We start from the raw sequence: 25073 nt of genomic DNA, 5'->3' as shown, positions 1-25073 counted from the left end.
ATAACCCACTTTTTTAAAAAAAATAATAAGATTTATTTATTTATGCTTAAAGAACTGGGTTACAGGCCAAAGGTGTGGTGGGTGAGAAGATTCATCAGAGACAGAGTGGGGAGAACAGGCAGATCAACTGAAATACACTGCTGAGGGGAGCAGTGGGCAGGTCAGGAGAGGTCTGCTGTGCCATGTGGGTCAGATCCCTGGCAGGGAATCGAACTTGTGCTGTAGTGGCTTCCGAGAGCTTCATAAATGCAGTTCTTTAACCCATTGCGCCACCAGGGAGAGCCCTGTATAATCCACTTTTTAGCTTGCATTGTTCTCTATGTTACACAGGGGGCTAGATCAGCATATCTTCCTCCCTTCTTATTTTCTTCTCCACACTTTTTGTTTATAACCAAAACCAGTGTTTTATCCTGATCCTGCTCCTCTCTACTTCTAAGATTTCCCTTATAAAACCCATACATTTTCTATCCACTTAGAAAATCTGAAGACTTTGTCCCCTATAAAGCAGACATCAGCAAACGCTGGCCCACTGGTATACATAAAGTTGTATTAGAACACAGTAGCATCATTTATTCCTTATGTTTGTCTGTGACTGTTTCAAACAGAGACAAATGTGGTAAGGTCAGGGCAGAGTTGAGTAGCTGTGACAGGTAGTATGTCTGAGAAAGCCTGAAAGATTAACTGTCTTTCCCTTCACAGAAAACCTTTGCTGACTGCTGCTCCAGAACAGTTCTTCATCCTGTCCTTACATCAGAATTACCTGGAAAGGCCCTCTCTGATGGCGCAGCCAGTTAGGACACAGCACAGTGAGGCTGGCCCTGGCTGCTTTAGTGCGAGTTCGATCCCCGCCCCTGCAGTGACCCACATAGTGCAGCAGACCTCTCATGTCTCTCTTTCTGCTCCCCTCAGCAGTGTACTTCAGTAAATCCATCTGTTCTGCTCCCCTGTCTGTCTCTGGGGAATCCTCTCCTTTACCCCCAGCACCTCTGGCCTGTACCCCAGTTCTGAATGCATAAGTAAATAAACTCTTTTAAAAAAATAGTTATCTGGAAGCTCATCTCAGAATGATTAATTAACTAGAGACTGTGGTGGGGCTATTTCCAGGAGGTTGACATGTACAACCTGTAGAACACTGTTAGTAGGTTGCCCGTTCATCTTTCCTGATTATTTAGTGAACTCTGCTTTTGGGTCTCCCAAATGTGTGATTACCAAGGCTCAGAAATTCAGCTAAGAATAGTGCTGCAATGCACATGGAGTGCATCTAAATAATTGAATTTGTATTTTTTCATTCTTTGCATAGATATCTAGGAGCAGAACTACTGTATCTTATGTAGACCTATTTTTTAAAAATATTTTGAGAAACTATTTTTGTGAGTAACATTGTATTATAACACTATGCAAGTTTTAGAAAAAACATCATTTTTTTAAAAATCAACTTTTGTCCATACATTTAAAAGTCTAAATTTTCCTGCTTACCTCTCTCTTACCCTTTCTTTTAATAATTTATTTAGTAGCAAAATTCTGCCATGATACATTTCAGGCTATTTATTATCTCTTTTATTCCCACTTAACATGACCATTTAAACCTTTTACTAGAAAAAATATTGTGTTTGATTACAAGGTATTTCTATTTCACTAGACTTTGTGGATGTCTGTGTAATTGATAGTACTTTTCTACTCACCATTCTAAAATATAAGACATTGAAAATTAATCTCAAGAGTTTGGGTAGGCTTTTAGCACTGCATTATTTATCAGGTATCTGTTTTTCTCTCATTCAGACAAAGTCAAAGTTGGTGATGACAGTGCAGCTACCTTTTAGAGCTGTTTACTTTCATACACTTCTACGGTTTGTTATTTGGCCAGTGCTGCGTGTGGGTGGCAGCTCAGATTTCTAAGTCTGGGCTTTGTCTGTTGGGAATGTGCATGAAGCACACTTGTGGAGAGATTTTTATTTTTAAAAAACTGAAAAGCTGTCACTTACCCTAAGAAACTTAGTCAAGGTGTTTATTTTTAGCAATTTTTCAATGTTTCTGCATACATCCAGACAAAGTGTTGTCATTATGACTCCAATTAAATTAGTACTTAGATGGCAGTTTTCACCTTCACATCTGTAGAAATGTCACATGTTCATCCTGTGAATACACTGGGTAGAAGACCATGATCCCTCTTAACAGGTGGAAAGTCAATATGCTGTACCTGTTGCAGCCGGTCGTTGCTATTTTTAACCCACCCCATGACAGTTGAAATTAAACCATTTGAATGATTGACTCCTCCACCACTGTTGATCCTGCTCCTTCTTCAGGGGAAATAGGTATTTATGTATTACTCCAAAATATATAAGTGTGGTCATCACTCAAAAATCATACTATGTGGGTCTATTTTCTACTTCTTTAAGACAGTACAGATTTCTCAGTCTTTGAAGTCTTGTTACTTTGGAATGTCCCACTCATCAGTGGCTCCCATGTACTTGCCAGAGTGACAGACAAAGTTGACTCTGGGCTGTGGCTATGCTTGCAATCTTCGACATTTTCCATAGCATGCGGTCATGGCTGGCAACTCATATTCCAGAAAAACTTTCAACATCCCTTTTCAGGATAATTTCATTGCTGGGTTTGGAAAACTTACAAAAAATCTGGCTGTTAAATGTTCATTTTTCCAAGAAATCAGGCTCATTTCTAAGCAAATCCCAGGATTTTGTGTTATGATAATAATTCAAAAACAGTAGAGGTCTTGAACAAGAGCCAAGAAAGGAAACAAGGAAGGAAAGGAACAGCAAGTGGCAGCCCCAATTTATTCACTATCCTTAGATTAGTTCACTATTTCCACGGCTTACTTTCTGCCCCTTAAACCATTTCATCCCCAAACCATCCTTTTTTGTACTTAAATGATATTTTTCTAAAGGCAATCTGGGGAGAACTGCTCATCTTCGTACATAAACTTTACATGTACCTATACCTGCATCTGTTTACTTAGTCTCCCTTCCCATATGAAGAATTCTCCCTCCCTGCTCACATTTAAGACCAGGCTGTGCCACAGTGGTCTACATCCTCTCAGCTGCACTGAGATTAGTCTTTGCTTCCTTAATTGTCATCCCACATTTTCTACATTGAGTTCTCTTTTTCTACTGGGTCATTCCATAGCATGTGCCCTTTCTAAATGACATAGCCATCTCCTGCTACTTCTCTGTATTTATTTAAAGGCTTGCCTATGATTTCTGTTTTTCATCAAATCCAGTGTACTGTTCTCCACCATTCTATGGAAATCACTCCTCTCAGGGTACCTGTGGTCCTCATTGCCCAAATGCAAAGCAATTTTTGATTCTCACTTTCTACAACCAGTCAGAATCATGGATCATTAACAATCCCTCTTCAGATATATAGATTTTTTTTCTCCCTTGGCTTCCAGGACATTCTCATCTTATCATTGGCTTCTTAACTCATTGACCGTCACTTCTTGTTTGCTTTTGCTGAACTCCCCTGACTTGTGATTTTGACTGGTCCTACAGTTCAGTCCTTAGACCTCTTCTCTTGCACAGGCCATGACTGATTTTATCCCATGGTTCACATTGACATATAAATCTGCAGTTCTGTCCTTTAATTTGAGCTCTCATTTATCTCTACCAAGTGTCTCCAGTTGGATATGACACAGTCACCTCAACCTTAATAGGAACAAAATACAACTCCTAATTTATCTTTCCAAAGTAACTCGATTCTTAATAGCTTGTACCACCTTGTATCCTCATGCTCAAAAAAGTATGGGTATTCTTGACTTTATTCCTTTGCTGGTATTTCATATTTTGTCATTTCATCAGAAAACTCCATTAGCTTCTCCCTTCCAAAAAAATGTGGGAGCTGACCATGTATACCTCAGCTACTACTCTAACACGAGTTGCCATCTTTTTGATCTATCCAATGCAGTTGTGCCTTTAATGGTCTCCCTGTCTTTGGTTTTGTCTGCTTGTTCCTACATGTCAGTTCTCCATACAGTGACCCTAATGATTTGTTAAAAAGTTTAATCAAATCTTATCACTTCTCTGCTCAAAGTCTCTTTTCACTGGCTTTGAATAACACCCTCAATAAGTTCCAAGGAACTTACTGTTGCCTATACTGCTATAGCTGACTCTCTGCTCCCCTTCTGTCCCCAATGCCACCCTTTCTGACTCCATTCTAGCCATACTTACCTTGCTCAAACTACTTGTGGACCTTGAAACTAGAGTTCCTTTGCCTGGAATATTCTTCCCATAGAAGTGAGTATTGCTCATTGCTGCCCTTGTTTGGGTCTTTAGTGATGTTTCATTTCCTTGGAGAAGTCTTTTTCAGTGTAAGACATCTCAAGTAGCAATCCATCCTTTCTCATCTTTTATCCCTTTATTTTGTTCTAGTTTTCTTTATAGCTCTTATAACTATCAATACCACATTGTTTAATGTCTTGTTGCTATCTGCCTTGTCTACTGCATAATGTTACAAATTCAGGGACTGCATCCCAAAAGTCTAGTCTAGTATCAGGCATGGAATAAATAAATATTGCGATATTGAGGTAACTGTTGAATGAACAAGTTACTCAGGGACATAAAACGTTCAAATGTTAAAGATAGTTATCAGTAAATTCTATTTTACAAATTACATTTGCTCATTAACAGTATTCATATATATATTATTACTTAATCCTTACTTGCAAGATCATTTTCCCTGCTTTACAGGTGAAGAAAGTGCTATAGTGTAGTATCTCTTCCTTAAATCACATAGCTACTATGCTACTATGTGTGTGTGTGTGTGTGTGTGTGTGTGTACATATCTCCCATAAATCAGGTAGCTAGTAAACAGTGGAGGTAGGAATGCATAGCCTGTCTTATATAAAAAAAGAAAGCACTTGGGCTTTAGAATCAGAGAGAAATTGGCTTATTGAGGAATAGAAAGACTCATGAATGCTTTGGAGACATCTTGGCATATTTGTATCTAGATATTTGAAGAATGATCTAACACAAAGAGTGAAACAAAAATGAAGAGTGAAATCATTTTAGAAATGGCAAATGTCATGAACAAATTGAGTCGCATGTGTGATGAACTCCTTAGATACTCACATAAGGAGAAAACTCATGCAGCAGTTCAGCAGTTTCTTTGATTAGCTGTCTAAGATGTTAGGGTTGGATCTCAAGCTGAAGGACACATTTAAAAATAATTGAATCATGAATATGAGTGCCACATACAAAGAGATATTCACGAGGACCATCAGCTTAGTGAATGGTACAGAAAGTAGATTGGGAAGGACACTCAGTAAGGAGCAGGCTCAGTGGCCTTCGTCAGAAGGACCGCTCAGAAAGAAATAGAACTAGTTCTTTCTTAGAGTAGAAAAAAAAATGCTAAGGTAAGGGGAGGTTCTGGTGCCTCCCCAGATTTTGAAAAGTAATCATTTTTTGTGTCTGAGTATGCTAAATCCTACAACGCTAGGCGTTCTTTTGAAAATATACATAAAAGACTAATCAAGTCTGGTGACCGGTTGAGTTTTTAGTAGAATCTGAAAGTAGTCATTACGTGAAAAACAGCAAATTGATCAGCAACAGTAAGATCTTGAATTGAGAAATGTGTTGAATGCCTGTCAGATGTTAATGCTAACTTCTTAATAAGAAGTGCTTAAAACCCCTTTTTTTTTCAGTGTCTTGTTTTTTTAGATTATGCTAATCACATTGTACTGACATTAAACTACTATGCATCATGACTTCAGGCAAGGTGAAGCTTTATTTTAGAAACTGACTCACTTTGAACTGGTTTTTAATAAATGTTCTAGGATAGTGGAAAGATCTGGGTGGAACAACGCTTAATATTTCAAGGCAAGGACTTGAAAGTCTATTTCTGCCTCTTAGTAATAGGCTCTCAGAATTATTTTTGAACTTGTTCACAGGTTCTTGGAAACTTGACTATCCTGGATCTGTGGAACCAGAGAGGATTTTGATTTTGTAATTGCTTTTGCACCTGGCATTTGATAGAAATTGTTTTGGGAATTACTTAGTCATATACCTAAGAAATATCTAGTATTTCTCCTCTTAGAGACTGGAATTACTGACCAGATGACTTGATTTGGCCTTATCTGTGTCTCAGAGCAATTTGATTGTTAAAATTCTTGATTCAATTACAAATTTAAATCACAAATATGTTTTTTGAATCTATATTTTGAAGCAGCCTGTGATCTATTTTTATGACTTATTGATTCCAGGCCTGTGCTATGTTCTTGAAGCTTCCTTTAGCTCTGCACATATTCCTACTTCTGCCTTGTAGTATGAGCTCATCCCTTTTTGAAAGGCCTCCCTCTTTAAAATCCTACTCTTGTCCTGTTTTACTTTGTAGATATTTGCTGAATATCTGCACAATCTAGTTGTCAATTTTTGCCTTTGTGCTGCTATAAACTGGGTGCCTTGTGTTTTTATTAATGTCTAAAAAAAAAAATTCTTCATGGTTGAAAATATTCTACACAGAGAAGGCAAGTCTGTGGGTGTCAGGGTCCCTGCTAGCCCATTTTTTTATTTGTAAGACAAGTTGTCAGAAGAAAAATAATGCTGTTTATGAAGACTTATGAAGCATACATGAAGACCTGTTGACTTTTCCCCGTGCCCTGACCCACCCCCCTCAGTGTATGAGTTAGCTTGTTCTTGGAAAAGTCAGTTTCCTAATTTTCTCCAGAACACTGACCCCACCTACCACAGACGTTTCTTGACAAAGGGTATTTCTCAGACAGAATGGAAAAGGCGGTCTTATTTCTCTGGGAAGATAGCAGTGCCTATTAGCATATTATTAGCTCTGAGAAGTTTACATTTGGGAGGGAACCCATTTACACACAGCAGACCTCAACCTTACTTGACCATGGCGCCTTCTTCCCCCACATCATGTCTCTTAATATCTTATGGAGCTGGACAAGGACATTGTGGTAAATGCTTCTGTAACTCTTTAGATAGACCAAGAGAAAGCCAGCGAGTAAATGTGAAGCCAAATCCCCATGAAATATTCATTTAATCCTCTAAGGACATGATGTGGAGAACAGGTATTGTCTTAGTTTTTTAACCCCACCCAATGTTAAAGACTGATCACTCAATACGTTTTGGCACTAGTGATCTCTTCAGGACCTGCCAATATCAAGAGTAGAAGCAGAAGCATGTGTGCTGGTTGCTGCATGTTCTTTGAGATGTTGGGCCTGTTCCTTTGTCTTTCTTCACGGCTGGCATTGTGTACAGTGGTGTATCTCGGTCTCATCCCCACCATCACGTTGCATAATGGATGAGGCCGCAGAGAATGAGGCAGCAGGTGTTCTAGCAATTAAAAAAAGAGAAAGAACAGAACTGTTGATTGTTGCAAACAGCATTCATCCTTCCTTTCTTCCTTTTACAAACAACAGCCCCTTTTGTCAATCAGCAGTGAAATAATCAACTCACGAGTCTAGCTAGTTCTACTTATTACCTCCTCACCAGGGTTGTCAAGACTCATTTGGAAAGTTAGTGTCCTTCTGTTGGAATGTTTTCCCCTTTTGTTCTCTGAAAGGTCATCGTTACAACCTGCTTACATGCCTCCAGACTTAATCAGCTAAAAATGCTAGCACTGTGCAGTATCATGGATTGGGGACAATCGCTAGCCTGTTGTAATGGTTGACTTTCTTATAAGGGAATGGGGCAAATAAGTGAGAAATTGAGCATTTTCCAGTTTGAAAACATTTACTTCGGGTGGGCGAGAGTAAACATTTTAAATGCTCAAGAAAGGTCTGTTCTGTGGAATCTAGTCCTTGCTTTCCTCTTCAGGAATGTAGGAAACCTTTTTTTGTGCTGGCTTTCTAGTTGCTTACCTCTAGTCAGGAAGTTGGAAATAGTTATCTAAAAGGATAATAAGTTGATATCACCCAGTAGTTGTCTTTTGCTAAGCTGTAAAGCTCTTGATGGACAAGAGTATGTGAAGTTTAAGAGCATTTAAATGTGTATATAGCGATATGCTTTGTTTTCGAAGCATATGTGTGCTTGCTAAATTCACTGATGTCATGAATATTTAGAAGTTTAAATACATTTGGAACACTGCCTTGAAGCTATTAGCCTCATAATGTATATGTGGCACATACTGTGAGGTTGGAGGAGTATTCTGGAGCTGGCTCATGTGACTCAGGAGTATGTACTTCTTCCTTTGTTATGTGACAGCAGGTTGGGCTTGAAATGGACCATGGTGGGAATATTTATTCCATACTGCATCAGACGCTGTTCCCCCTAGATGCAAAGCATCTGGAACGCCCTCAGTTCTAGGCCATCTCTCGGGATGACATCATTATATGGAACATTAAAAAATATAATTGAGGACCTCTTAGGAAGTAGCACATGTACTCATGTAGAACAGTTAGCTTTAAAATGCTTTTTCTTTCTTCCTGTCCCTGTCTTTTGGTTGGTGAGGTTTTTCTAAGATGACATGTGGGCAGAAATCTGGTGTGGGTAAATGTGGCTGTCACTATGTAGGAATTTATAAGGAATAGTCTTCTTGGTTTTTTCCTTTTTATTTCCCTGGAGTAGTACAGTGTTACACTGTTTTTTTTTTTAATAGTTTTTTTTTTTTTTTGTAACACCCCAGAAACAGGACTGATTCCTCATTGATGTGGAATTGTTTGTAGAGGAAGAGGCACAGGGAATTAAACCCCAAGTCTGAGGATTGCTTACTTCTGTTGAAGCCAAGATGGCAGCTGCTTCATCTGTCATGGACACCATACTTGGTGTCAGTAAAGCCCAGAGCTAAATGGCATTTTAGTGGGCTGCAATTACCACCTTCTGTCTTTATCATAAACCTGCCAAAAGAACAGATTTCCTGCCATGGTACATTATGTGTAAGTTTTAAGAACCAGGGTGGATAAGTAAGGATTTTTTTTGTTGTTGTAGAAATGTCTAATTGTCTTAAACAAAGCATCTTTATATTTCTTCCATCCTGTCCACTCCCTGCCCCATTAATGGACCTTTGTTTTTAATTCCATAGCAGATCAAATGCATATAGGCTCATTTCAAATTGAATGCTTTTAGAATACAGATATAAAAATCCATTGAAATCACAAAGATTGTTGTTATTTCATCCCTAGAATGTTGAGTGACTTGGCAATAAATGTAGACCTTTGGACAGTTTCTGACTAACTCACGTTTAAAGAAAGGAACAGCATTGCATCCTGTTTGGAGCTGACAGGACAATGTGCCCAGCCTAGAGTCCTGGTTTTGCCTGCTTTTGCTCTGTGAACTTAAGCAAACGACTCAATAGTCTGTTTGTCCATCTTTTCATTAGGGGAACGGACTCCTAACAGACATACTAGGGTCTGTTAGGCCCACTGAAGCCCCACTGAAAAGCTCGTCAACTTGAAAACACACTCTCAGGTGAACTCTGTGGTCTCGGGTATTGACAGTGGCAAGGATGTAGACTCTTAGTTCAGAAAGTTTTGCATGGTCTGACGAAGAGAACTCAGTTGCCTCCTCTGCTGGCTGCCCCTGCCCAGAGCACAACCCGTATTACCAGCTCTGGTAGCAGGAAGCTGAGGAGCAGATGAGTCAATTAAGATTCCATAAAAAGATGTTGCTGCTATGACTGCCAAAATTTCAGGTGAAAGGCTCGGATGGAAGAATATTCAGAGCCCCTGAGCTCTTGGGGACTGTCGATCTGTGCAGTGGTTTCAGACTTAGAAAAATGAAGTAATCTGTTGGAAGGCCTTGGCCACTGGAACTGGGGGGCTGGAACTCAATTGTCTGGACTTTTGAATTTTGAGTAACCCTGACTAGGTGTTTCCAGACCACTGTGTGACTTCAACAAAGAACCATTGATAGATGGAGTGAGGGGCACGGTGCTCCCTCCTTCTAGACTCATTCACATGGCAAGCTCTCACAAGATGATATATGTTTTTATTTTCCAAAACTAAGTAACACATTGGCCCCTTTGTTATACGGTCAAATGTTTGTTTTTCAATATACTCTGCAGTGGGCCTGACTGGACCCCAGACACCACTTCAAGTAGTGGACTAGAGGAAGATTATTAGGCAAACGTGTATTTCTGTTACCTTTCAAATGAGAAGTTTTTTTAAATGATATTTTCGCACTACCAAATCTTTTTCTGAGTATAATAACCAAGTAGGAACAGCTTTATTTACTGATGAGGTTGACTAACGAGATGGAAGGAGACTGAGCCTCTCTAAAGATTACCTACATATTCCCAGCCTCCTTTCAAATCTCAGTAATTATAAAATACATAGTTATAGGAAACCACATAAAACAAATAGATTGCTTACTCAGTTATCTAAGGTGATAGTCTTAGAATCACTCTATCAGGAGAAAGATGCAAATCAAAGTAGCCGCTCTCTTACCCACCTGTGACTGTACAGGTATGTCTCTTTTCCACCTCTTCCAGAATATTAAACTTGTACTTTAAAAATCAAGAAGTAGAGGGCCTTCTCTGGTGGCACAGTGGGCTAAAGCACAGCACTAAGAAGCGAAAGCCACTTCTGCATGAGTTTGATCCCCGCCCCGGAGGTGACCCACATGGTGTGGCAGACCTCTCCTGCCCCATCCTCTGCTCCCCTCAGCAGTGTACTTCATCATTCGGTCTGTTCTGCTCCCCACTCTGTCTCTGGTGAATCCTCTCACTGCCTCTGCACCTCTGGCCTGTACCCAGTAATGTATGTACATATAGATAAATCTTTTTTTAAAAAAATCAAGAAGTAGAACTTTGCCTTGACTTCTTCCCTCTGTCCTAAAAATCACTCCTCACATTACAATGACCACTTCCTGGTTTTTCTTTAACATTGTGTTGCCCCCAAGCAGCATCTCCTTTTTAAAGGAGAGGCTATTTAAAGCATAATCACCCTGTCATTATAATGACCATTTCACCATGTTTTATTTGCATTTGGTAATCTAATAACTTGTTTGTGCGAATCCTAGTAGTTTTCTGACTTGACTTTGAAACCTTTTAAAATGCCAAACACTGGTGACGTACAATAGTTTTGTGGTTACTTTGGCTTCTTAGTGAAAAACTATGCAGTTATTAGACTATCAAATGATGAAATTGATCAGGTCTTCAGACAGCTCTACAACCTTCACAGGACACTGTGTACTTGGCAACACCTCTAGTTCTAGTTCTTTACCCAAAACCAGGAAGCCAAGGGGCTCGACCCTCCTTCCTTCCTGTTCTCAGTGCTAATGTCATGTGCACTGGATGGCTGGCAGCGCCATTTCTGTTTAGCAAGCAGGTGGACTGAGAGTCAGGAGAGTGACCGATAACCAACTGGCCAATAACAATCTAGTGAAAACCAATGCAAAAACGTGCTGTGGAAATGCACCAGAAGGCACTGGATAGGTGGTTGATGTCAGTATGTCCCCTGGGCTGCTGAATGACTTTAAACCTAGCTCCTGACATGTTTATCATGAATATTTTGAAACATTAGAAAGATTAAACACATTTTCTTAGAAAATATGCCCTATTATGGATTTGCCTAGTTTTCCCCTCATAGTCTCCTGGAATCCAAACACATCCAAATGCATATAGCAGTCATCTCCTAGGCCTCCCTGTGGGATTTAGTACCAAGCATCTATAAACTCAGGTCCATTTGTGAGGTGGCAAGGTGGACCCTACTGTACTCACTTACTCCTGAGCAGTATTTCTATACAAAAATTTCAGCCACTGAGGGCCCTCCCTGGTGGCGCAATGGATTAAAGTATAGGACTGTGAAACTTACCACAGTCACTGCAGCACGAGTTTGATCCCCAGCACCAGAGGTGACCCCATGGTACAGCAGACCTCTCCTGTCTCGCCTGCTGCTCTCCTCAGCAGTGTGTTTCAGTACATTTGCCTGTTCTGCTCCCCCACTGTCTCTGGTGAGCCCTCTCACCACCCCTGCAACTCTGGCCTATACCCCAGTTCTGTATGCATAAATAAATAAATCTTAAAAGAAACTTCCACCCCTTATTTACACACACTTGTTTGGGTTTTTCCTATCCTTAGATTTGAAGTTCGGGGAGAAAAGAACAAATAAAACCTAATCACTATTAAACAGCAAGCTCAATCAGTATGCAATGCCCCATTTATGATTTGTAAACCCAAGCGAGTTCCTACACATCTTTTAAAGAGACGAGAGTAGCCTAGAGAAAGGAGGCGTCTACCCAGTGTCACATCGCCTGTAAGTACCAGACCTGGAGGTTAGCTGCAGATTTGCCTAATTCTAAGGCTTTGTACTTCAGCACACTGAGGGGAGGACGGAAGTGACACACACTGATTATCCCAGAACTGGACTGTTTACTTAAGGAGCAACATGATACCCAGGTAAAAATAGCACCGCGACTGAAGCAGTTCTGTGTTCCTTGAAATGGAGACAAAACACCCATAGCCCAGAAGCACTCCAGAAGCTCATTTTCTTTCTGAATGTTTCTGTCTTCTTGCTTTTAAATCAGCTACCGACACTTTATGTGGTGTGAAAACGTATGTCTAGTATTCGCTGTCTTTGCCACGTCTGTTCTGTCTCTTTGTAAGGCAAGAACAGCTTGAGGATGTGCAAACACAGTCACTGCTAAACCCGCTCACATCTCGCTGTACTGACCCATTTTCTGTGCCGAGAGCTTACAATGGCTAGATGGGAGGATTTAAAGCTCCCTGGTGCTTTTGAGCATTGCCTGTATTCTTAATTAGATTTTTTTTTAGTAGAGTCTGTCAATCTGTGGCTATAAACAGTGCCTTCTGGTTTTCTGATGACATGATGAAAATATAAATGGATTCTGCAGATTGCATTTTATTATCCTCAATATTAAGCACTCAAGAGCTTGTGCTGGAGAGGATCGTGATCTGATAATGTTGATTAAATAACCTCAAGCTTGGACTTCTGTGCTGAGTCTTTGCCAACCAAACTAAGTAGATATAAGGAGCTATAGTTATTGAAGAAAGTGCAGCGAGAGAAGTGCCACAGAGAAGCTCGTGCCTTCAGAAGGCAGGGTGGCGCGGCCGGGGGCTCCCTGGCCGCGGTGAAAACAGCCTGGTTCTCGTCCTGTTCTTGCTGCTCACTTGTGGTATGACTTAACCAAGTCACTCACTTGCAGGATGTTCATTTCCAGCTATAAAACGAAGGGGTTGTGTATAGACACTGAGCTTTGTTCTGGTGTTGTGTGAAGGGACACAGGAGATAGCTCTAGAATAATTCCTGGAGGCTGTGTGGAAGGTGGCTTGGGGGAGGCCAGGATGGAAGCAGAGACCCCAAAAATGTGACTGCTGCAGGCAGCTTGCTGAGAGGTGGTAGAGGTTTGAGCTGGTGTGGTAGTGTGGAAACAGAGAAAAGGATTCTGTGTGTGTGTGTGTGTGTGTGTGTGTACACGTATGTCTTCTATTGGGGATAGAGGAGGTGATGCCATTCACTGATAAGGAAAAGGCTAGAGGTGGAACAAATTGGATCATGGGACAGAAATCATAAATTTTTTAAAAAAATATTTATTTGTGCATATAGAACTAGGGTACAGCCAGAAGCTCAGGGGCAGTGAGGGGATTCACCAGAAACAGAGTGGGGAGCAGAACAGGTAGATTGACAAAGTACATTGCTGAGAGGAGCAGCAGGTGAACAAGAGAGGTCTGATCCACCATGTGGATCACCTCCGGGGCTGGGGATGGAACTCGCATTGAAGCTGCCACAGCTCAACTTAGCTTTATAGTGCAGTGCTCCAACCTCTGCACCACCAGGGCGGGCCCAAATTTTGTTTTGAACTTGTTAATTGTTCTGTGCTTATTAGGTACCCCAGTGGGGATGTGGACAAGTAGAATGGAAAAGTAGGTATTTGATTCTGGACTTCAGAGAAGTGATACTGCCACATATTTTTTAAAAATGTGAATTATCATCTGCACAATCTTCAACAGTGAGATAAAACTCACAAAGTGTTGTTACGTGCAAGGAAGCAGGGTGTGCGACTAGAAGGGGAATACTGGGACAGTGACGAAGGAGGACAAGACCCATGTTGGCACGTTGAAGATAAATGAGTTCAAAGTACCCAAGACGGGGGAAAAGGGTGTCTTTTGCATGAGGTAGAAGAAAACCTGAAGTATCTGGAGGGGGGGTGGACAGGTCAGGCAGGTCCTCCACTTGGAGGAAGGATGGTTGGCTGGCATGCAGCCAGGATACTGATTCAGGTGAGGGAAGAACATGTCCTTTGGCGCAGATGCCATGGTGAGCTGAGATAATAAGGGGAATCTGGAAATGCATCGGGCCCTTTAAGGTCAGGGAAGAAAGACCTCCAAAGTGTACAAGGCAGGGAAGTCAAGAATAAGAGCCATGACTATCCCATCATTGTTGCCAATACAAGCATGAAAGTTATTTCATGCTTACCACAGACCAGGCACTGTGGAGAGGATGAATTCATTTACACTCCGTGCAGACCTTTGGAGTAGGGACCATTGGCGTTTCCTACACAGGGATTTTGAGGGTCAGTAGAAGTTCATTAACTGTTGATAGTTGGGGTACATTCATGAAGTTCAGGATCATACTTGTGGGCACCAACTCGTAACCTGTTAAGAATTTTCAGTGAGTTAAAAGAGGACAGTTTGTAGTCTGTTTTGGGAGCTTCTGATATTGGAGCTTGGACTGTGAAATGGAGAAAAATAGGGTGGTAGTTGAAGTCCCAGGCTTGAATGAGACTTTTTAGGAAAAGAGTAAGCTCATGCTCCCAGCGGAGAGTAGGGCGCTGTGGACTGAGGGGAAGCTGAGGCAGAGGCAGGCCCTGGGACTGGGCGGGGGCAGCCTCCAAGCCTCAAGAGGAGAAGGAGGAAGTTTATTTCTTCTGAATGAACAGGAAATGATGCGGAGATAGGTGTAGATTCAGTTTGTAGAAGGTTTGTGTGTGGTGGGGGCTCGTGGTCTTCAAGCCAGGTTGGTCTAGATGCTCTCCACCTCTGCACTTCCAACAGCAAAGGTCAGTGGCTAGAAAATGGGGGTGGCTGTGTGGCAAAATATCATTTGGGCCTGTTGCTCCAGGAGTGTGGGAGTAATGGAAATGGGGAGAATGGGTACCAAAGAGCCCCCATCTTCTAAGGTGTCACTCTTGTTTCAGGATCAGATACAGCCCCCAGTTTTGGTCAGATCATCTGGGCCAGCCCTAATTCATCTAGCTCATCATCTGCTATGTTTCTCTTCTCCACACTTGCTTCTTCCCGTGTGCCATTCTCAGCATTTTTCCCTCTTAGCTTAAAGAAACCTTTGCACAGGTCTCTTTGCACAGGTCTCTGTGTCTGCCTGGAGCACCTTACTCCATCTTCTTCCTCAGCGATCCGCTTCTTCCTCCTCCATACCAGCCCCAGCGTTAGCCATTGCAGGCCTCATGTGGTGATCTGAAATAGACGGCAGTGGTCTACACAGCTGTGCACAGAAGGACACCGAGGAGCTACATTCCTCAGGCACCAAGGCACCAGTAGTTAATCCAGGCTCTGCTACTCACTAGCTTTGTGCTCCTGGGCCAGTGCCTTGCCTTCTGTGTCTAGGTTTTATGAACTTTACAGTGGAAATAATAACTACAGCCCACCTTATTGGGTTGTGATCGGGAGCTAATAAATTAATAGGTAGCCAGCATTTATTTAGAAGAGAGAGGACAGAATGAAATTGCTTTAGGAGTATGTACTGTTATCATCCAACTGTTTCTTCAGTCCCCGGCAGTGTTAATCGCCTCATCTACGCTCTTATGCTCTCTATCTGCATTTCTCTTACAACACTATTGCAATGTTGTATCTTTCTCCTGGGTTGTGGATTCCTGTTGGGTAGGTTCCAGGTCTTGTTATTTTGGTTACACTGCCTGGATGAAATAGGTATCCAGTAGATAACTGACTGGTTGGTTGCCAATCTTGATTTAGATGAATATTATGGCTGATTGTTGGTAAAGAGTTTCCAAAGAATTTTGATTTGATTTTTCTACCAACCCCATGAAGGAGACAGAAATAGCAGCAGATTTCTCAATAAAGGTGAAAATAAGAACAATTCTGTTCTGCTTTATTTTCCAATTTAGGTAGAAAAATATGCTGAGATGTTCTTGTTAAATAAGTCAAATATGGTCAGAAAAGAAGTGAGCATAACAAGTCCCACATAATCTTCTTCAGTAAGAGGTGTGATTTTCATTTACACTGTGCAGGAGGAAATCGTAACTTTCTGCAACTGCCTGTTTTTATGCAACAATTTAGAGACATATTCCTGCCTTTTGAAAGTTAATTCAAAATCCATTAAATTTCATATATTTTCAATTGCTTGAATGCATGGACTATTATTTTGTTAATTAAGGCAAATTGCGCCTCTTAAGATCATCCTAATAGGGTTTTTTGAACATTATTTAAAATCTTCAGACCTGCAGTTTGTTAGTGAACTGCAGTTTGTCTAACAGAGTGCTCTCAAAAAAAAAAAAAAAAAAACAACAACTGAAGATCAATTAAAATATGCCTGAAGCACAATTTATGTAAGTGGTAATGATCAGGCTGAGAGACTGACTCTTGGCAGCTTTTGACTGTTCCTAGAAACTATATAACAATGGTAACTAAATAATTAGCAAATGTAGCATTGTGGTACTCAATGTGTTATGTTATAAGCGCATCATAAAAATGTTGCCATGAAGTCCTGGGGTTTTCTTTATTAGAGGGGGTTTTTAAAATATCCTTTGTATTTCAGTTATTTGATGGGTTAGCACAGTGCCCTCACATGGAAAAGCTAAGAAATATAATTACCTTTCCGTTCCATGGGAAGGAAATTGAATACAGATGACCTTATTCAATAATTACTTGCATGAAATAGTGTGATGACACTTTGATATCTGCCTGCGTCTGCCCCCAAAATGGTTGGTTTGCTAAAACAAGCAAGGGCTTTGTCTTTTTTTGTAAACCACGGAGGCTTGATGAGACATTCATTCACTGAGTATTTTAACCTGACCCTAAGAGCATATGCCTTTAACAAATACTTAATAATGTGGGGGGCGGAGGGGGGGGAATCTGGCATTACGCTTTCCTGAAAGACTCTCTGGGCAGAGTTGGTGGCAGAGTTGCCACTGTCCCTACTGCCAAGGAGACCTTTGAATAGTAAGGTATGTGCAAGCCCAGCCTGCCAGTCCTGGTGGTGTCAGTAGTTTGTCTATGTGCTGTGGTTAGATTTTTTGGTTTCTTTTGTTTTTATGTTGACTACCTTTAGGGAACGGTAAGACTTCGACTTTAACAATGAGTGAGGTGGGCAGAGACTGTGGGTTTGAGTAGAACAGTGGCAGGTTAGCACTGCACAGCATGAAGTGGCTGCTGTGGGGAGAAAAGACCCAAGGGAAGCAGAGAGCCCAGGCAAGACGCTCTGGGGCCACTTGGAGTGAGCTAGCGGAGTGGAGTGAGAAGTGGTTGGGTTTTGGCCAAACGCTGAACGGAGAATCAACAGGATTTGTTGATGGGGGTGATTGGGAGTGACTGATAGGAGTCAAGCAGATTTGGGGGTTGAACAAGTGCGAGGCTGGAGATGTGAGGATGATTTGATTGGGTGGATAAGGATCAGCAGGGTGTGGAGAGCAGGATTTGCAGGATGGATAAAATGTTCATCCTTCCCTTCTGTGCTGTCAAACAGACCAGACCATACTTTCCCAGCTTCTATTATCTCCTTTCTACCACATTGTTATGGATCTTGGCCTTAACATTACTCTCTTGATGTTAGTGTCTTCAAGTTAGGAATGTGTGTCCTTCCTCCCTCTGTTCCCTGAATGTTTTGATAAGTAAGACACTTGCTCCTCTTGGTGGTGCTTTCCACAGATTTCTCTTCCTCTCACAAGTGTGTGTGATTTGGATCCTTGGGCTGAAAGAGGTGGTAGCTTTGACTTACCATGGCCAAACCCCAAAAGTAATATTCTTATCAGGATCACCAGATATTTTTAAGGCGGTAGATAGGAAAAAATCTTCAAAGAAATGGGCTAAATTTAAGATGCGCTGATCTAAGCAAAGCTACTCACAGAAAGGAAATTCAGATCTAGCAGTTTTTCCCTATTCCTGGGATGCCACTAGTTACTTAAAAGCTTTTGAATATGTTTTTTTTTGAATCATTGAGCTTCCTGATTAAAGAAAAAAATTACATATTCTCTTTGTTTTTCAGCAAGTAACCGGCAGAAGTTTTGGCGATAAAGATTTTCGTACAGGATTAGAAAATGGAATTCTTCTCTGCGAGTAAGTATAGCCAATATTTCGTTGGCTCTATTCAAGAAAACATTCATGCAATTAAGTGTGTCTGTAAAATCTGAAGTGCTTTTTGTGAATTTATGTATAGTTTGCATCTGAAATTAAAATACCATTGAACTGAGCACAAATATAAGTAGGTGAGAGGGTCTTGGTGGCAGTAGGGTGTGATGGTGACTGGAAAGTTTCAAACTAGATAAAGAGGGAACAGCTGGCAGCTATTATTCAGCTCCAGCCAATTTTTATAATGTAGGAATTTGGGTCTAGATAAGGAGAAGGATGTGGACTGAATTATAGAAGTAGCAGATTTTCTGCCTCTCTGCCTCCCCCTGCCCCTAGCAAAAGCAGCTTGTGCCAAATGAAAACAGTGCTTCTATTTACTTACAACACCTTGAAGCATGCTAGGTAACATTCCTCCTCACCAAGTCAGCTGCACTGAGGTATTTTGAATGTATTTATTTTATTCACATTTAAATTCAAATGTGAACAATAACTATAGTGTTTAAACTTTATGTTTTGAAGCTGGGCTCTATCATAGAGTGTTGCTGTGATATGGCTTCAAGAGTCTTCTGTAAAATCATTCTAGATAAAAAGTAAGCTAGAGCCTAATACTTAGGGATGGATGAGCATCTGCAATAAAGTTCAAAATTTCAAATTTTGAATTTATTTAATAGGTTCTGTAATTTTTTTTTCATAGAACTGGGGTGTAGGCCACAGGTGTGCAGGGTGTGTGTGTGTATGTGTGAGAGGATTTCCCAGAAACAGAGTGTGGAGCAGAAGAGATGGGTCTATTGAAAAACACTGCTGAGGGGAGCAGTGGGCGAGACAAGAGAGGTCTGTTGCACTACTTGTGTGTGGGTTGGCTCCCTGGTTGGGGATCAAACTCAGGCTGTGTCAGTGATAGCGCTGAGATTTAACCTCTAGGCCACCAGGAAGGCCTGGTTCTATAATTTACATACTGATTTATGTTTTTATTAAGATGAAATATATGTACATAAAATGCACAGTTCCTAAACGACTCATTTTGACAGCTGTTATATGCATGTAATGTACACTTCAGTCAGGATGTGGAATGGAAAGTTCCCTCATGTCCCTCACCAGTGGGTCTTGACCCTCTAGAAAACAGCTGTTCTTACTTCTATCATCATAGTCTCTACTTTCTGTAACTGGAGTCACACAGAAAAGGCATTTACTTTGGTGTCTTTCACGAATCTGGGTTCAGAAAGGACCTGGGTTTTGACACCTGAAAACTAGTTTCTCAAGACCTTACTTTACCCCTTACATGACTTAGTCTCCTTAGGCTTCATCTTTTTTTTTTTTTCTCTAATGGGAATTAGAGAAATGGTAATTAAAAAAAAAAAACACACAACTTATATAACTCATCACTCTTTCATAAGCTATTTGTAAATTTCAGGGGGATAATATGATTAAGGTATCTGAAAAAATTAAGTAAGGCTGTACAAATTATAGCTATACCTTTCAACACAGTTCATCCATGCTAGTGCCTTTTAGTTACTTACTCATTTTTGGCTGCTTCCTACTGCTCCATCTTTCTTCAAAGAGAAATTTACATCCTCTGATTACTGTTTCCAGAACTTCCTTCCCTCTGCCCTCTTCACACGCTTTACTTCTTTTATCACCTCCTCCCCCTTGATTCAGTCTACATCAGAGCTTACCTCTAGGTAAACCATAATTAGCGTATCATCTCACCAGGAGATAAGCTCAGACAGGCTCCAGTCACCCGCCCTGTGTTTCCAATGAACTTGCCTCTCCAGTGATTCTGGGCTTAGGCCTCTCTTGACATTTACTATAATCAGACCCAGCTTAGTTGCATTGTGCCCTAAGGTTCAAGTGGGTCTTGATACCGATTGTTGTTCACCTAACATTTTCTCCAAATAGTTTCATAGATGTTCAGCTCTCCACTGTACTGCCAGGTCTAGATCTGGGAGAGTTCAATTACTCACCTGACTATGGATTAAATGGGCTTACCTTGAAGACAGGGTCTAGCTCTGGGGACATTTATGTATAGGATTTGTTTCTTACCTAGATGAAGAAAGACATTGGGAGGAGGGTGAAACTTCCCTGTGTGTACAGTGACACTACCCATTAGTCTTTTATAAACATATTAAGGAATATTTGGGTTATTTAGGAATGGAGAGGTGGGTGTTTTAGGTCCAGGTCATGATTAGGAAACAGTATGGTTAGACAATAAGGAGGCATGGATTAAAGCCAGGTGCTTCTTTATGTAAATAAAGGGCTCAGTCTGCTGCCAGCCTGAGGGTTAAAGTGGAGAGAACTGGCCAGAGCAGAAAAGATGAACACATGTTACATAGAAAGTAAACAGAACCCAAGACAAATGTGTCCTCCTCTAAGTCCTCTCCTCACAGAGAATTAGATCCACAGGTGGGTTTCAAGGAGCATGCATTTGGAGTTTGAGGACCAGGTCAAGGCTTTGTTTCTCCACTGAACCCCAGCTGACAGCCCTGGCAAAGAATTTGCTAAGGTGGAGTGAACTATATTGGTAGCCTGAGTCTGCACCTGAGCCCAGGAGAAAAAGCTGGGTCAACAGTCAGAACCCAGATGCAAACTAATTTTTAAGTGCAGAATATGCCTAACAATGGAAACCAAAGCATGACCAGGAGCCAGATACAATCAAGTTCAGAATCAATGGAAGTTTTCCCTCTATTTTTTTTTTTGGATGTAGGTAAGGCTTGGTGGGTTTGATTCAAGGTGAGTTTATTAAGGTGTCATCAACTGACATGAGCAGCTGTATCTTCTGGGACTTGTATCCCAAAACCAACCAGGCAAGGAAGGAAACTTTCAGGTTTGGAGTTGATTAATAACAGCACAGGCTCAGTTTGAAGGGTCTCAGGAAAATGATGGGTCCTAGACAGTCATCCACCAAGGTCCTAATAATAAACACCTGTCTTTGGAGAGCAGGTGAGCATGCCTAAGACTGTGGCACCCTCTAGAACCTAGGGGCATTTATGGATGCTGATGATTAAGAGTTATTACTCTTACCTGAGATCATGTAGCAACATTAAAAATTACAGGATTAGAAATCTCCCATGATTGCTTACAGACCAGGAACTGGAGCCTTGGTTCTCTTTCCCACCTAGCAAGAGGATGGGTGAAAAAAAGCTAAGAAGGTGACTACTAAATAGAAGAAACCTGAAGCTCAGAAGGGTGATGCTGTTCGTGAGGTTAACAAGGCCAACCCAAGGCCAAAACCCCTGAGAAAGGGAAGCCCTAGTGAGCCAGAACCTTGTTCTGGTGAGAGGAATTGGCAGATATTCCTGATCTGCTATGTATTCCAGAAAGGCCATATGCAAGAGGACATATTCAGCTGAACCCACGGTTGAAAAGAAAAAGGAGAAGGTTCTTGCTGCTGGAGAAAGCCAGCTGCTGGTGACAAAATACTGCCTATTGATGGTGTGCCTTGAAAGCTCTCGAGCCACAGCAAAAACCCTTCAGTCAGCATATGAGAAAACTTCAAGCCAGCAGTGTTCCTGAGATCCCCTACAAACATCCTACTTGGAAGATCTGAGAGGGTGGTTTTCTTGAAAGTGACTGCTTGTGACTGAGCCTCTGTCCCCCATTCAAGTTCCTCTGTGTAGAACATACCAAAAATGTGCCATCGCTACTCTATAAAAATTGTTAGCAGTAGTGTCAAGATCCTAGAACATCTCATTGATGCTTACTTGTCTCAAAGAGAAGAAGCTGTATAAAAGTGACACCAGGAATGTGAAATCTTCAACCCAGAGACAACATGAGGTCAACCAGAAAGCCTTAGATTTACAAATTCTGCCCAAAAATCAGAGCTGTAACCCAGCTCTAGGGCTACCTCCGCTCTGTGTTCCTTCCCACAATGGAGTTTACCTTCCCAAATGAGTATTTTACATTACATTATTTATCTAACTAAAGAATGATCCATTTCAAAAATTAATAAGTAACATTCAAATTTTGAAATTTTGAATTTTGAAAATAGCAAAATTAAGTTTTTTTTTAAATTGGGACTTTCATAATGTAGACTTCTCTTAAAACATCACTTGGGCCCTCCCTAGTGGCACAATGGAATAGGATGCAGCACTATAAGCTAGTGGCAGCCTCTTCAGTGCGAGTTCAATCCCCCTCCAGGGAGGTGGCCTACATGGCGCGACAGACCTCTCCTGATCTGTCCGCTGCTCCCCTCAGCAGTGTACTTCATCAGTCGGCCTGTTTGCTCTGTTTCTGGTGAATCCTCTCACTGCCCCTGCACCTCTGGCCTTCACCCCAATTCTATATGCATAAATAAATAAAATAAATAAAAGTCAGTAGGAGCTTTCGATTTTGTGTTATTTAAAACAAAAGCCCAAGTGGTATCTTATAAGGGTGTTATGATCTCATTTGCCAAATATGTGCATGGCATCCATGAATTCTCTCTTTTTTTCAACAAACTCTCATCTTTTTGCCTAAGTGGGATCATCTCTAAATATTGGTTGTAATTATGGAGCAACACCATGGTCTTTGTTCACTAAACATTTCCTGGATTATGAGTCTGAAAAAAAATTGTATTTCTCATCAAACAGAAGGGTACTTCAAAGCCTGGGGTCTACTTTTCTTCTTATGTGAGCCTGGTTCCAAACTTACCTGTGGCCCCCCCATTTTAGAGAGACAGTAACTGAGGCATGGAAGTGTAATAAGAGAGATTTAAAATCAGGGAGTCTGATTCCTTAGCTTTTGTGTGTAACCACTATTCTGTACCTGGAGTTATGGTTTTATTGGGAGAGAAAAACAATAGGCTGTGTGTGTGGGGGGGGCAGGGGTGGGATGGAGAAGTTTAAGTGGGGAGGGGAATAGAAGTCATAAAATTGGTGACAAGTCCTAACAGGATAGAGGATGAGGAAGGACTACATGGGATTGGTGGCCTTGGAAAAGTGGTGATCTCTCTTAAGAGAAGTTCATGTGAATGGAGACATGGAGAGAGTGAGAGAGGATAGAGATATTGTGGGTAGAAGACATAAGGATTTCTGCTTTCCTAGGTAGAGCCATCAAAACTAGATGGAGATGAAGCGGAGGTATGGATCTCTGAGACAGGAGACAGCAAAGATGAAACCTACAGGCAGCATAGGAGATAAAAATTGAGTGGCATCAAACTGGTCCACCCATTATGGAAAGCTGTATGGAGGGTTCTCAGACTACTAAAAATGGAGCTTCCATCTGACCCAGCAATCCCACGCCTAGGTATCTATCTAAAGTACACAAAAATATTAATTCAGGGCCCTCCCTGGTGGCACCACCGGTTAGGACGCAGCACTGCAAGTTAGCTGCAGCCGCTTCAGTGCGAGTTCGATCCCCGCCCTGGAGGTGACCCACTTGGTACAGCAGACCTCTTCTGTCTTGCCCGCTGCTCCCCTCAGCAGTGTACTTCGTTGATCTGTCTGTTCTGCTCCCCACTCTGTCTCTGGTGAAGCCTCTCACTGCCCCTGCACCTCTGATCTGTACCACAGTTCTATATGCATAAATAATTTTTTTTAAAAAGCATTAATTCAAAAGGTCACCTGCACCCCTATGTTTATTTCTGCTCTATATACAATAGGGAAGACATGGAATCAACCCAAATGCCCAAAAGTAGATGACTGGATCAAGAAGATGTGGTATCTATATGCAATGGAATATTACTCAGCAATCAAAAAAGATCAACTCATGCCTTTTGCAGCAACATGGATGGAGTTGGAAGGGATCATGCTTAGTGAAATAATCCACAAATAAAAAGAAAAATGCAGATGGTTTCACTAATAGAAGGAGTATAAGTGATCAGAAAAAAAGAAAAAAGCAATTGTAATACAGTAAAAACAAAAATCAACAAACAACTATAAACCAGAGACATTCTCTGGGGGAGGAGGGGGAACAGGATCAAAACTGAGGCAGAAGAGTGCATGGGACTGGGGTGATGGCACATGGGTGAATTGGTGGTGGGAAGTCCACAGGGATAACAACCAAGATGAAAAAAAGTATAAAATGAAGAGTGATGTTAAAAAAAAGAAAGAAAAAAAATATATATATATTAAAGAAATTGGGTGGTATCACTCTCCTCATTTTTACTTCACCTGGGAAGTGCAGTACACTCGGCTTTGCATGAGTATTCCTTGTGTACAGCGATAATTATGCATAACTATATACCTTAGGGTAATAGCAAGTGTGAAATGACGTATATCTGCCCAGTAGAACTACAATGGATCTGTTTTATTCTGTAATTGTCTTTCTCTTCCACTCTTGTTTTTGCCAAGTGTGTGTAATTGAACTTTTGGAGGTTAAATCCTCCAATGATGTTGGGCCTCGGTCGATCATTAAAGGCCTGGGGTCAAAGTGTGACAAAGCTGTGAATGTGTGACAAGAATCATGCTGTTCAAAGGTTTTCTGAATACTACATCATATCCTTGAGGATGTAAGGGTATGACAGGAAGGCTGCAAAGATTCATTCCCCAAAGATGCTTCTCCCAGCATGGAGTCAATGGTGACATGTGCTTCGCAGCACCAGATCAGTCTGTTCTGAAATAATCCCAGCAAAAAAAGCTTCTGACTTGTTTTCCTGGATATAATTTTATTTTTCATACAGAAATCCATGGAATTTCATTTCTAACAGGAGTTAGCAAATTATAGCCCTTGGCTATTTTAGCTAGACTCCTTGCTAAAAAAAGGCTTTAACTTTTTTAGAGGTTGCAAATAAAACAAAACAAGAGTTTGTATGTGGCTCAGAGAGCCTGTAATGTTTACTCTCTGGTCTATGGAATAAGTTTGCCAGCCCATAAAGACTATGTAGTTAATTTTCTATGTAAATTGTTTGCCCCATAACATTAAGTAATTGAGTTTATGCAAAATGCTATTTGGGTAAATCAAATAAAAAGATTTTC

This window comes from Condylura cristata, unplaced genomic scaffold (assembly GCF_000260355.1).
Source record: "Condylura cristata isolate star-nosed mole 26May11 unplaced genomic scaffold, ConCri1.0 scaffold00012, whole genome shotgun sequence".
NCBI lineage: Eukaryota > Metazoa > Chordata > Mammalia > Eulipotyphla > Talpidae > Condylura > Condylura cristata.
This window is presented reverse-complemented; position numbering follows the sequence as displayed.